Source organism: Amblyraja radiata, chromosome 27 (genome assembly GCF_010909765.2).
Source record: "Amblyraja radiata isolate CabotCenter1 chromosome 27, sAmbRad1.1.pri, whole genome shotgun sequence".
NCBI classification, from domain to species: Eukaryota; Metazoa; Chordata; class Chondrichthyes; order Rajiformes; family Rajidae; genus Amblyraja; species Amblyraja radiata.
Window position 1 is genome coordinate 26,919,403 of NC_045982.1, and position 14,222 is coordinate 26,933,624.

A 14,222-nucleotide genomic window follows, 5' to 3' on the forward strand; every position below is an offset into this window, starting at 1 on the left:
GTTCAGGTGGCAATTGCCTTTCTGAATTGGTGGCTGCCACATCAGCTCATTGTGCCGGTACTGCTGCATGAATGGATGCTTCATTTTCTGAGGATGATTATTCATACAATTGGTGTAAAACAACGAGGCAAAAACTATCCAGAAGTTTCATGCAGTAGCACAGAATGAAATATTCACAGAGAGACTTTGTAGGGAATCGTGGAGTCAAGGGTGCAAGAACCATTGCTTTGAATAAACCAGGTGAGATTTGCCACGAGGCAGAATGCACAGTTAACATACTCAAGTTAACGCCATCGTTGACTTAGCAGAACAGGATGTGAGTGCATTGGATCAATTTAAAGGAATGTCCTGGGGTCATAGCAAAACACAAGCTCAGGCTAATAAAACAACGTGAATTGTAGGAGGAACTATGAGATCTACAGGAGAGAATTATATCACACTTTTGCTAAATTAAAAAAAGCAACAAGTGGAAAGAGACTCATTTTATAAAAACATGCCATGGTGAAGAATCATCTGGACGTACTGTAAACCAAAAGCCATGGACAGTAGAATCAGTGTTCAGGACCGGCATGTTCCAGCAAGGAGGAGAGAAAAGGATAGCAATGTAAGAGAACCTAGGATGATCAAAGAGTTTGTCAAAAAAGAAAGTGTATGTAAGGTTTAGAAAGGTGAAATCAGAAATCATTGAGGATTATAAAGAAAGCAGGAAATAACACGCCGGGAATTAGAAGACTCAGAAGGGCAGTGAAATGTTATTGGTAAATCGGACGTGAAAATCCCGTCTTTTAAATGTACATTAACATCAAAGGACCATGACCAGAGGGAAGGCTGGACCGCTCAAGAATAAAAGATAGAATTTATGGCTGGAGTCAGAATTGTAAGTGAGTTGATTAGCAGACAACTCCAAAATTGGTGGAGTTGCGGACAGTGAGGAAGGCTGTCAAAGTGAGCAGCAAGATATTGATCAGCTGCAGAGAAGCATGGAGAAATGGTAAATGGAGTTTAATCCAAGCAAGTGTGAGGTGTTCCATTTTGGGAGGTTGAAACTAAGGGGAAGGTAATTGCAAGACCCTTAACCGCACTGATGTCCAGAGGGATCTGCCGGTTTTACCTGTAATACTTGAGACACCTGTAGTCAGTTTTCAAGCTGGCTGCTCAGATCCTCTGGTCCTTTTAAATAATGGCAATAGCACAACTGGCGTGATGTGTGCTCCCAGTTGTACAGGTACTTTGCCACGATAGCGGTAAGTTGTAGTTTTGAGCTTATTTTATGCCAGGAATGTTGGAACAAGTGGCACATGATTGGCGATGCCATATGATGCACAACTGATGCTGGGAAAATGTCGGATCTGCTTGTGTGCATTGTAACAATAAGTGTCAAGTCCAATTTCACAGTGGCTTTGATTTCACCTGGAAATTAATTTTGATGCAAGCTACCCCAGAGAATTACGATTTTTAGCCAACTATGTCTGCTGCATTATCCTTCTAACACAGTGAGTACATCGCCACGTATTTCATTGGTTGGGAAGAGCTCATTTGAGAAAGGTAAAAGTCTTTAATTTCTTATTTTATGATGCAGAAGGCACGAAGGAAGGTAGAGTCAAAATTGCATTGGTGGATTAGCAAAGCTGTGGTTCATGTACAGACAAATTCAGTACATATATTTAAGAATACAGATTTGGCATGTGGTGAGCGTAGTAGGGCTCTTGACTCTTGATGGAATTCTCAAAGCTCTCGTGCCAGGGTTTTGCTGGGGTTATGAATGTCACCTCCTGTGATTGGATGAAACTAATTGTAGTGATAAGACAGCAATTTAATTGTAGTATCCTGCAGCCACTAAGCCGATAGAAGACAAACTAGATAGACCTAAGTCTATGAAGAAAGATCCCGACCCAAAACATCATCTGTCCATTTCCCTCCACAGATACTGCCTGACCCGCTGAGCTCTTCCAGCCGTTTGTTTTTCACTCCAGATTTCAGCCTCCAGTCTTGTGTTTCTATCTCTCTGGATCTAGGTCTTTCTCAGCTTACATCCTGTTCTAGTCATGAGTGTCCCAGGAAGTTAAATAAATCCAGCCGAGTTTGAGAACAGAGGCAGAGATTATATCTAACTCAAGAATGGCCTCAGATCTTCACTTTTTAATTTCACAACAAAGGAAGTATTTTGAACATGTTTTTGTGCATGAAGAGCCAAGTTTATGAATCAATGGCTTTGAACCTAAGAAAATAGACCTCAACTCTTCAATCCCACAGACATTTACAGACAATTTCATTCATTTTTAAATATCCCCAATGATCCTGACTCCACAACTCTCTGGGGTAGAGGTTCACCAGCCTCTGCAAGATAAGATTCCTACACACCTCAGTTTAAAATGGTCAGATCCTAATCTTGTAAACATATTCAAAACACAAAGTGCTGGAGGAACTCAGCAGGTCAGGCAGCATCTGTGGAGGGAATGGACATACGTGTTTCAGGCTGGGATCCTTCTTCAGAATAAAATCATCGCCTGTTCACTGCCTGACCCGATGAGTTCCTCCAGCACTTTGTGATTTGCTCAAGATTCCAGCATTTGCAGTTCCTGGTGTAAAAATGACCCCTTGTTTGAGATTCTCCTACAAGTGGAAACAATGGCTTTATTCTAAAGATCTGAACGATACTTTGCCTTGATATCAGAACAGGGATTACACTGGAAAAGAACATTTTTAATAGCGTGCAAGCAGTCAGGCCTATTTCATGAATTGCAATGCTACTCTATCGGAGAATAAGAATGTGATCAGCCGTGATCACATTGAATGGCGGTGCTGGCATGAAGGGCCCTATGGCTTACTCCTGCACCCATATTGCCTATAATGGCCAACTTGGCATGGGTTAATTAAACCACAGCCACACACAGATACTGGAGCCAGTGTCAGGCTCCAGTGGTCTTACTTGCTCGCGTAAAAGTTATTTGAGCAAGAAATGTCCCGTCAGTTCCCACTGATAGACACTTCAACTGAAGACTGCACCAATTTCTGGTTCAGACTGGTTTATCAGGGGCTTAGTGTACTCGGTGAACCTGTCCAAAACATTCCCGTCAGCCATTCACCGCCTTGCTTGTCATAACGATCATTAGCCAGTATCTCCTTCCATAAACACCCCTTCACAGGACTAAACATCGAGCAGTGGGAGAACCTTATGCCAAAACGTACAGCAGTGCAGCAGGTAGTGCTGTTGTCTCACAGGTTCTTGGGTTTCCTCCAGGTACTCCGGTTTCCTCCCACATCCGAAAGACGTGGGTTTGTAGGTTAATGTGCCCCTATAAATTATCCCTAGTGTGTGGGGAGTAGATGAGAAAGTGGGATAACATAGAACTAATGTGAACGGTGATCGATGGTCGGCATAGATTTGGTGGGCTGAAGGGCGTGTTTCCCTGAAAGGCTATATCTTTTAACCAAAAAAATAATCCCACAGATCCACCCACTCCTAGCCTCTCACCCACTACTGATTCTGCAAGCCACTGACCCAAAGGGTTGGATGCACTTCACACCTGGCCCCTCAGCTTTAAAAGTGCATCCACAGTCCTCGTTCACGGGCAGTGGTGGTCACCTGTGCAATTGGGGCGGCTGAGATCTGTGGCTGTGACCAGGAGACCTCGAGGTCACGGGTGTCACGGCCAAGGGGCAGGACAGGGGCCCACGGAGACTCCAGCACAATGTTTGAGCACAGTCCGATCTGACCCCATGTTTCAGAACTAATGGATAAACGATGCACGTCTGAGCAAAGTGCGGACAGCAACACTCTCTGCTTACCTCGGCCGGGACTTATTCAAGAAAAGCTGAGAGTTCATCACTGTTTCAGCAGCATCGCTCGAGCACTGAAATGAAAGCCAGGAGGTTATTGTTGACGATCTATGCCGACATGGACTAAATGGTCAGACTTGGTTCCATAAATTCAACATAATCCCATCTCTCCAAAAACAAAACAAAGCAAAATAATAACACAATAAATTTAAACAGCACTGAATGTTAACTTTTTATTAACAATAAAGTTTTAAGTCAGCACTTTAGAACATAAAAGATTTCCACTTGAATAAATCTGAAAAAATTATCTCCAGTTGGCAACAGAAATATAACAAACAAATCTGGAGTGAATCATCAGAGAGTGAAGTGAGCTCCAGAGTCAGGAAGATATCAACACAGGTGATCATTGACCAGCACCCCACCACCAATCACTTGGCCAGATCTTGTTTCATTCCCCTTATTTGAGAGAACTCCCTATCTGGCACTGGTGAATTGTTTACCAGTTCTCCCTCTGAGCCCATTACAAAAACCATCAGGCTCAACCCATCCCAAGTCTCACAACCTGCTGAAGCAAGAACCATAAGGCAGAAACTGTCAGCACATTGCATCCAGTCTATCAAAACTATATTGCTTTGATAGACTGGATATATACCCATTATTTTAATTCTGAGCACATTTTTGCACATGCAAGAAAAGGGAATCTATCAGTTATATTAGCAATACAAAGAGGAGATGCAAAAAAACTACAGATGCTGGAATCTTGAGTAAAACATAAAGTGCTGGAATAAGGTCAGGCAGCATCTGTGGAGGAAATGGTCTGATGAAGGCTCCTGACCTGAAATGTCACCAGTCCAGTCCCTCCACAGATGTTCCCTGACCCGCTGATTGTTTTATGCTTTATTGGTATTAGTTGTAAATATTTTGCTGATTCTCTGATAGTGCAACACCACTAGAGAACTCAACCTGCTCCGTCCAAACACAATCGAGTGGATCTCATATCAGCACAATGTTCTTATCTTTAGAAATGAGTTTCCAGGAATAGTCTGTTTTGAGCCATCTCTCTCTGCGATAAGGATGTGGCTTTAACATGGGAAATGGTGCAGAGAGAGAGGCACGTGACTAGTGCTCACCAGTGTGGTCACCCACCCCTTGTCTCTGTTTTCTTCTCTATTGCAGATTCTTAGTACTCTCCAAGTGGGACAGGGGCATTACATTTCACGGCAGAGTTTCTCTTTTTCTGCTTCTTCCCCCACCCTGCCTTGATCTGACGTGACATTAGTCCTTTACAGGTCAACATTGTTACAGCAAGTTATGTGTACTTATGTATAAAAAAAGTTAGAAAATTCTACAGCTACCAGATAAACACTTGGAAAACAGAAGAGTTCTAGACTTTAGCTAAATGATCTCCCGACATGATTTTCCTTTTGGGATATACGGTATTCCTAACACTTGTTTAATACTTAAAACCTATTGAGCACCAGGAATATCCCAAACTTTCAGTTCTCCTGCCTCAGTTCCAAGGTTGTGCAACAGAAAGGGATATTGCTTTATTTAACATGATCAATTTCCAATATCCTTTCATGTCCTGTTTGCTTTGGAAGAATAAAGAAAAACCAGGACACTGTATTCTTACAACAGAATGACAGCTCTTTAAAAAAACAGCCCGAGAAAAACAAAATACTTGTTCTCTTTTTTTTTTTGTGATACGCTTCACTTTAAAACCATCCATCAAATGTCAAAACTTTTCATAATAAACATAAATATTCTTAAATAGCATAAACGTAAAAGTTCAATGTTCCACGGTTCCTGTCATAAAGTGCTTGCAGCACAGCTAAAGACATGCAGCAAATGACTCCCGTTATATATTCTGAGTCACTGAAGCAATGTGTGCTTGCTCTCAGTCACACTGACACATACAAAGCATAACAGCGGCATCTAACAAAGGTCCCCAGTGACTGATCACTTGTTCCCAGTGTGGGTGAACTCCAAAAGATTTATGTTCAGCCTTATTCTGCAGCTTCCTTTATTGAGGTAAAAATGGTAAACAAAGATCAAACTAAAAACATGGGTTCACAATTATCATACCCATACTTAAAAATGAAATTTAGCATATTTTGCTTCAATAAAAACAAATTTTAGTTTAATTTAGTTGAATTTAGAGATGCAGCGTGAAAACAGACCCTTCGGCCCGTAGTGTCCACGCCGACAAGCGATCCCTGCACACTAGCACTATCCTGCACACTAGCACTATCCTACACACTAGCACTATCCTACACACTAGTGACCATTTAGAATTTTACCAAAGCCAATTAACCTACAAACCTGTACATCTTTGCAGTGTGGGTGGAAGCAGGAGCTCCCGGGGAAAACCCATGCAGGTCACAGGGAGAACGTACAAACTATACAGACAGCACCCATAGTCAGGATCGAACCCGGGTCTCTGCCGCTGGATTAAAAGACGTCAAGTTAAAAGTATGTTGACTTTTCTATCTATTTTTAAACTATTCTTTAAGTTATCCTTCACACAAACTCACAATAGAAATCTTAATGAGCGAGTCTCCACGTAGGTAGAGAGTTCCCTCATACCTTACATCTAGTTTCTTATTTTCACATGATCCATCCAACCATATTGTCCTCGAAACCAGGAATTTAGCCCAGCATGTGATTTTACTGACATCATTCATAGCAGATTGACACACTTTTCAGAAACAAAACAGCATTGCAACTGAACCAGAGCATTTTCAATACAAAAACAAGCATGTGTTAAATTGCATGAGTTACTGGGCAAATTCCATCATCAGGCCTCTCTGTGTGCATATGCTTCATTTTTTAATGGAACATCTTTCGTTGCATTAGCCGTCAAAACACCTCAACCTTATGAAAGGATCTGAATCTAGACCCTCTCTCCCAAAGGCTGATCACAGGAAGCCTTGTGAACAGGTTCAAGATTGATTTCCATATTTGGTCGTCAAAAATAATATTTTCTATTACCCACGGTTTAAGCACTGCATGGAGTCTCACTGCCACACAAGCAGATCAGCACACTGTGCTTGAGATGGCGTGCTGTAAAATCTTTAACCTACAGCCTGTCTCAGATGATGCCAATCCTTTGGCACGTATTTCCATCTCAATTCTGCACAATTTTTTACCACATTTCTGTTGCCTCACAATATCTTGCACAACATTATTTTGGCAATCCACAGGACTGTACGTACGACCCCATTACCCAGCAGAGCTCTAGGTGTTCTGAAGTGTGTGTGGCTCCATCACTGCAGCTCGAGTGAGCTGAGAATGCTCTTGGGTCTGCCCACTGTCCTTCTGTAAGCCGGTACAATGGAGATGCCGGCAAGGGCAATAAAGGGCCGACCACTGTTGTCCCTGAGTTGGGCGCGGCTCTGCATCTTCTCCTCGGTGAGTGCAGGAGGTAAATCTAAAGGGGAACGGGTTGTGGTAGGGGAGGTCCACTTGCTGCATTGTCCCTGCATTGCCTGTCACATCATGAGAGAGGAGAGCATTCTCAGCGATCACTCTGCCACCACCGTCAAGATGTTGGGTGTTATCGGGCATCTGGGGAGTGAGTGAAGCTGGGCTGCCCGGTTGCTTGGCATGATGACCATCTCCCCAAGCTGCCTGGTCATTACTTGGAGTTTCATTTGGAAACGTGGGCATCTGGTGCTCAGATTGCAGACCGATGTTTCCGGCCGACAGAAGATGGTTCAGAATCTCAGCACAAGGAGGGATTGTGGATGGAAAATGGCTGTAAGCGTCAGGCTGTGAAAGGGTGTTCAGGGGAAGCCTTGTGAACAGTTTGTCCAGCTCTGCAAGGTATGTGGCTGTATCGTCTCCACACTGACCACTTGCAACCCCAACCCCCTCGATGCCACTTTCTTTGGCTGATCCATCCTCCTGCTGAAACATTAAATTCAACTGTGTCACGCTGAGTAGGATGTTTTCGGTTAAGGCTTCTTCTGGTTTAAACGGGCCCAACAGATCTTGATCGTTGTCTACCGTTTCATTTGTTGATCTGCTCTCATTTCCTTTCCTTGAAACGACCCCATGATATTGTTCATTCATATCTACGTTGTCATCCAGTCCATCAATTCCCCATTCATTTGCATCAGTAGAAAGTCCAGGTGAATTTCCAGCCCCACCTGACTCACGCATATCGTTGTAGAAAGGCTGGAATATCTCAGCAGCAGAGATATTTGACAAGTCCATACAGGACAGCAGCTCCTCATTGGACCAAGGCGACAAACCCGATGGCTTGATTTGACCCGGAGGGTGGAACACGTGCCCTTGCTGTGCAAAGGGAATCATCGGCAAGATGTGCGGTTTGTCTCCAGGTCCAGCCAAGGAGGGGGAGAGCCTAGAGTGGTCGCTAACATACTGTTTGTCGAGGCCTGCGGAGCATTCCTGCCTGGATCTGCTCTTAGGTTTCCTTCCACGATCATAAGATTTTCTACGGGCATCTTCCGATTGTTGCGTCTTGGAGAATGCTATTGCCAGCAAAAGATCCGGGTGTGATGACTCCAGCCCTGTCAAAGACAACAGCAGACAGTGAGTACATTGTTGCAGCAAAACTCGTTCTTTCACCGCTGATAGAGCAAAGTGTTTTGTTTATATAAACAGTCCGTTTCCCTGTTATTAAATGCAGAGGGTCTAGGTTCTGTTTCCCACCTACACTGGAGCAGTAGTGACAGCATTAGACTGTCAAGTCACTTTTATTTCTATAGCACATTTATAAAACAACTCTCGTTGGCCAAAGTGCTTTACATTGGTGGAGGTACTAACGTTATACAACAGTGGTTCATAGATTAAGTACATACATAAATACATACATATAGCCCTCCCTCAGAGGACGTCAAGCAAGGCTTGACAGTAAAGATGAGTTTTAAGTCTCGACTTAAAGGAGTCGATGGAGGGGGAAGTTCTGATGGGAAGAGGGATGCTGTTCCACAGTCTAGGAGCTGCAACCACAAAGGCGCGGTCCCCCCTGAGCTTATGCCTGGACCGTGGGAGCTTATGCCTAGACTGGACCCCTCAGCCAGGTTAGCTGTTCCCAATAACCACCCAGTGATTCCCGCTGTTCATCCGTTGCTGTGGGACACCCCTGAGGTTTTATACTTCACGGAGCAAGCTCGATCAGCTCATGATCCTCAGGCTCTGGTCCCAGTGAGGCTCCGTGGCACCACATGAGCCAGTGGGGCAGAAGGTGGAGGAGACAAGTCCCATTTCACAGAATCTGGACCAACTCACTGGCCCACTATTACAGGCGGGTGGTACAGTCAAAGGTGCTGCTATTTTAAATATGAAAACATCTGAGATTATCTGAATTGGCCTCTTTCCTTTGAGATAAAATTAAAAATGACATCAATCAATAAAGTGCCAAGGAATTTTCCCCAGTATACGTCATCACTGAAGAACACTCTGCACACTACATTAATTACGCCCTTGAGATCTTACCCTGCGTGAATTGTGCAGAGCTTTTCCTACATATTTCAATGTCAGCAAAGAGCTTTGGGTCACTGTGGCACTGATTTGTAAACAAACCCCTGGCTTTATCTTCCCTGAGAAACACTGAAGAGCCTAAGAGATGAAAGGACGGGGATCTGTGCCGTAATGCCAGATTTAAACGTACTTCGCTGAAGATGCCATCTTGTAGAAGAGGTTAACGTGTTGTGCTTGCAAATGGTGGATAAAGTAAATGGTGTCATTTGCCTCCCAATCCTCCTGTTGGCCAAGAAATCTCCTCCCTAAACAAGTCCATTTCTCTACCGCTCATTCCTTCTTAAAAACCCTCTCCTTCCACCTACTCATCTGCTCCTTCAACACATTTTGCAGTCTGGTGTAAATGTCTTATACAACTCCAGTGAGAAATATCTCGGGAGGCATTGCAGTATTGAGGACATTGCATAACTATTCTCTGCTGTTTTAACCGTTTTTTAATTGATTGGAAAATACAGCATGCAAAGTGGACTCTTTGGCCCACTAAGTCCACGCCAACCATGTTATCCCACTCTCACACTCACTCCCTACCCACTGCGTCCACGCCAACCACGTTATCCCAGTCACACTCACTCCCTACCCACTGGAGGCAGTTTACAGAATCCAATTAACCTACAAACCTGCACGTCTTTGGAGTGTGGAAGGAAACTGGAGCACCCGGAGGAAACCCATTCAGTTACTGCAAACTCCACGCAGACAGCGCTCAAGGTTAGGAATGATCCTAGGTCTCTGGCACCATGGGGCAGCAGCTCTACCCGCTGCTCCACTGGGCTGCAGTGTGTTACGATACCATAGAACTTTATTTATCCCAGGGGGGTGATTGATCTGCCAACAGTCATAAAAACACAAAATGCATGAAACATGAAATTAGAGTGAATGGAAAGGCTTGGGGGATGTGCAAAGATTGAGGTGGTGGTGGGGGGGGGGGGTGAGAGTCAGTCTCAGTCTACCCCACGACAGCAGGGGGAGGAGTTGTAAAGATTGATAACCACAGGGATGGAGAGAATGATAGCAGCTGCAAATGTATACGAATCAATCTCAGAGGTAATAGCTGTGAGCAAATCAAGGAGTGAATTGGCAACACTGCCACCTGAGAATTAAGTTGTCTGGGAGTTCATGTCCCACCAAGGCACACACCGACAACTCAACCTGCACACTATTGAGGGAGCAACAGCGTAGGAGGTGTTAACATTTAAAAAAAACATTAACTACAATCCATGCTAACCTTTCAAGGAATAACCTGGCACTGTTACGATGGACTGGGATAGACCTCCAAATTATTGGCCTTGCCAAGTATTGCTGGTGCAGGTTACCCTATGAGTTATCTCTTTGCGATCCTGTTTGCAATTTGGCTGCCACATTTTGAAGAGACTAATATCCCAAATGCTTTTAATGGGTTGAAAATTGCTTTGGCAAGTTATGTTACTGCAGAAAACGGAGGGATATGGATCACGTGCAGGCAGAGGAGATTAGTTTATCTTGGCTTCATGTTCAGCACAGGTGTTGTAGGCTGAAGCGGCTGTTCCTGTGCAGTACTCTTCCCCTTGCTAAGTTTCAGCAATAACAGAGGTGATAAATTTATTTTTCTGTTTACCAAGAGGCTGAACAAAATCCTGAACATCAATGGGTGATGTTAACGTCACAGATTCAGATCCTCCCTTACCTGGGCCGCTGAGAGGAGGCAGTCTGGAGGGAAGTTTCTGGAAGGCAGGGAGAGGTACAAGATACGCCCTCTTAGATGGACACTGCTCAAGTAGCACCACGCCGTACCTCTGTTTGCTATTTAAATAAGAGTAGTAGGAGGTGTACCGCTCCGAGTCGTCCATGGAAACAGGTTTAAAACAAACTACACATGTCTCCTGCAGAACAACAGATCAGTATCAATGCATTAGTAACAATATTAAACAATAGCTAACGTACTGAAAAGTGTGGGGCTTGTAATTTGTGGCCTCTGTAAATTGCCCCTAATGTGTAGGGAGTGGATACAAAAGTAGGATTATTTAGAACTAGTGCGAGCGGGATATCGATGGTCAGCATGGAATCGATGGGCCGAAGGGCCTGTTTCAAGGCTGTATCTTACATTCAATCAAAACTATGACTGCTCTGCATTCATTGTCTCAACAGATTGATTCAACTCAGTGCTTGTTATAAATCGACGATAGCATGAGAACAGTAGGAGGCCATTTGGCCCACTTGGCCTGTTCAGCCCATCAATTAGATCTTGGGCAATTTGTACATCAGGTTTGTTCAATGACCTTTGGTGCACCGTTTTCAAAAAAATTGACCCTGGTCTTGAAAGCTCCATTTGACTTCATTTCCACATCTTTATTGGGTGAGGGGGGGTGGGGTCAGAATTCTCAAGATAAAGTCAATTCAAGTCAAGAGTTCCCGATGTTGGGGGAGTCCAGAACCAGGGGCCACAGTTTAAGAATAAGGAGTAAGCCATTTAGAACAGAGATGAGGAAACACTTTTTCTCACAGAGAGTGGTGAGTCTGTGGAATTCTCTGCCTCAGAGGGCGGTGGAGGCAGGTTCTCTGGATACTTTCAAGAGAGAGCTAGATAGGGCTCTTAAAAATAGCGGAGTCAGGGGATATGGGGAGAAGGCAGGAACGGGGTACTGATTGGGAATGATCAGCCATGATCGCTTTGAACATTGGCTCGAAGGGCCAAATGGCCTACTCCTGCACCTATTGTCTATTGTCTATAAGAGAGTTTATTGTTGCATTATTTCTGTTGAATTATTATATACTGAATAAAAGGACTGAATAAAAGTTTGTTTGGTTGCCTCATTTCCAGCAGGTCTCGAGCGGGGGAGTTGGAGTTATTTGTGAAGTGTTCTCATTTTTTTGTATTGCTTGCAAGGACGTTTGCGTTCGATGACGCCTGGAATTGTTTGATATAAATGAGCAATGAAGCATTGAAAATCAGCATCAATCAGGCCCTGTCTGCCGACTGACGTCAATTCTCCGTGGCTCCTGTGTGTTTGCGCGTCAGACACACGCAGAAATATCTGGAAATACAAGCCATGTGTATGTTATGCCTGACTGTCTTCACCAATCAAGTTTTATATACATTTTATATGTGTGGCACAAAGAATGGTTCTTTGCAGAAAAACTTTAGGCAGACTGGTCACGATCTTTGCTTATTAATATAAGGACACTCATTACACACACATTCATAGAACATAGAACAGTATAGTACCGAATCAGGCCCTTCGGCCCACAATGTCCATGTAGAACACGATGCCAATTGAAACTAATCTCCCCTGACTGTTGGTGATCCGTATCCCTCTATTCCCTGCATATCCATGTGTCTATTCAAAAGCCTCTTAAACGCCACTATCATTTCTGCTTACCCCACCACCCTAGGCAGCGTGTTCCAGGCACCCATCACCCTCCATGTGAAAAATCATGCCCAGTACATCTCCTTTAAGCCTTGCCCCTCTCATCTTAAAACTATGCTCTCTAGTCCTTAATATTTCCTCCCAGGGGGAAAAGGTTCTGACTGTCGATCCTATCTATGCCTCTCGATAACAATCCAAGTTTGTCCAGCCTCTCCTTATAGCTAGAACTCTCTTTTCAAACGGCAGCATCCTGGTAAACCTCTTCAGCAGCCTCTCCAAAGCATTCACACCTATCCTGTAATGAGGTGACCACAATGAGGCCTGACCAAGGCCCTATAAAGCTGCAACATGACGTCTTGACTCTTATACTCATCGGACAAAAGCACTCTCTCTCTCTCTCTCCTACTCTCAGACACTCCTTCCCTCTGTTACTTGGAGCACCAAGCAGCTTCCGTCATACAACTGTTAGGGGTCCCTGTGGTGAAGGCAAGAGTCCTGGATGCCCCTGTCACCTACCCCCAGCCAGGTCCTGTGACTTTCCTGTGATGCCTCATGACCTCGGTGCTCAGCCTTGTTCTACTACCTCTAAGCGACCACACGGAGCTCGGGGAGGTTGTTAGAATCCTGACCCTCTTGCTTCAGATATTCTACTTCCCTCCTTCCTCTCCAGCATCAGTAAACTCACCAGCAGTTGTCGTAGATAAAGGCCCATGTGATTAAAAATTACCCTCAGACCACAATAAAACAGGCAAATTCAGGAAGTGACTTGGACCTTTTGGTTAATGCTTGGAATTGGAACAGAATATATATTTTTCTATATATCATATATATCAGACTATTTCTGTCCCGGGCACCCTCCATTGCCAGAGTGAGGCCACAGGAAAAAACTGGAGGAACAGCACCTCTTACAATCTGTCTCACAATCCAACGGTTTGAACATTGCACAGAATTCTCCAACTTTAAGTAATACCTTCACTTTTCCCTCTCCCTTTCCTGTGCTCCCTTCACCCCCATTTCTCCAACTGCCCCCCCTCCCCGTCTCCACACTGTCCCCCTTCCACCTCTATCCCTCCCTCTGGATTTACATTTCACTCCTCTTTCATTCCTCCTTTCTCTTTATCTCAGACCCTTTTGATTACTTGTCTCCCTTTGTTACCCATTTGAATCCTTTTCATCCCTGGGCTTTGTCCACCCATCTGCCATTCAACACCCCCTCCACTTCACCTGTATCCACCTATCACTTGTTCGACTTTGACCCTGCCACACCTCGGCATAACGAATCAAAATAAAGATAGAGTGGGAGGAGAATCTCTGTCAGAAGGAAATCCAGCTGCTGCGGACGGTTAGGAATGTGGGATTCATATTTTAATTTAGAGGAATACCGCTCTCCCGATCTGGAAATTTATAACCAAGAGTTCGAACATTACATTCCACTGAGATGAGAGTGTTCCTCAATTACAGACCCATCCTTGTCTCCCACCCCTTGTGTTCACTGTAACCTGTCACATCTAGGACTAGAGGTCATGGCCTCAGAATTAAAGGACGTTCTTTTAGGAAGGGGATGAGGAGAAATGTCTTTAGTCAGTAAGTGGT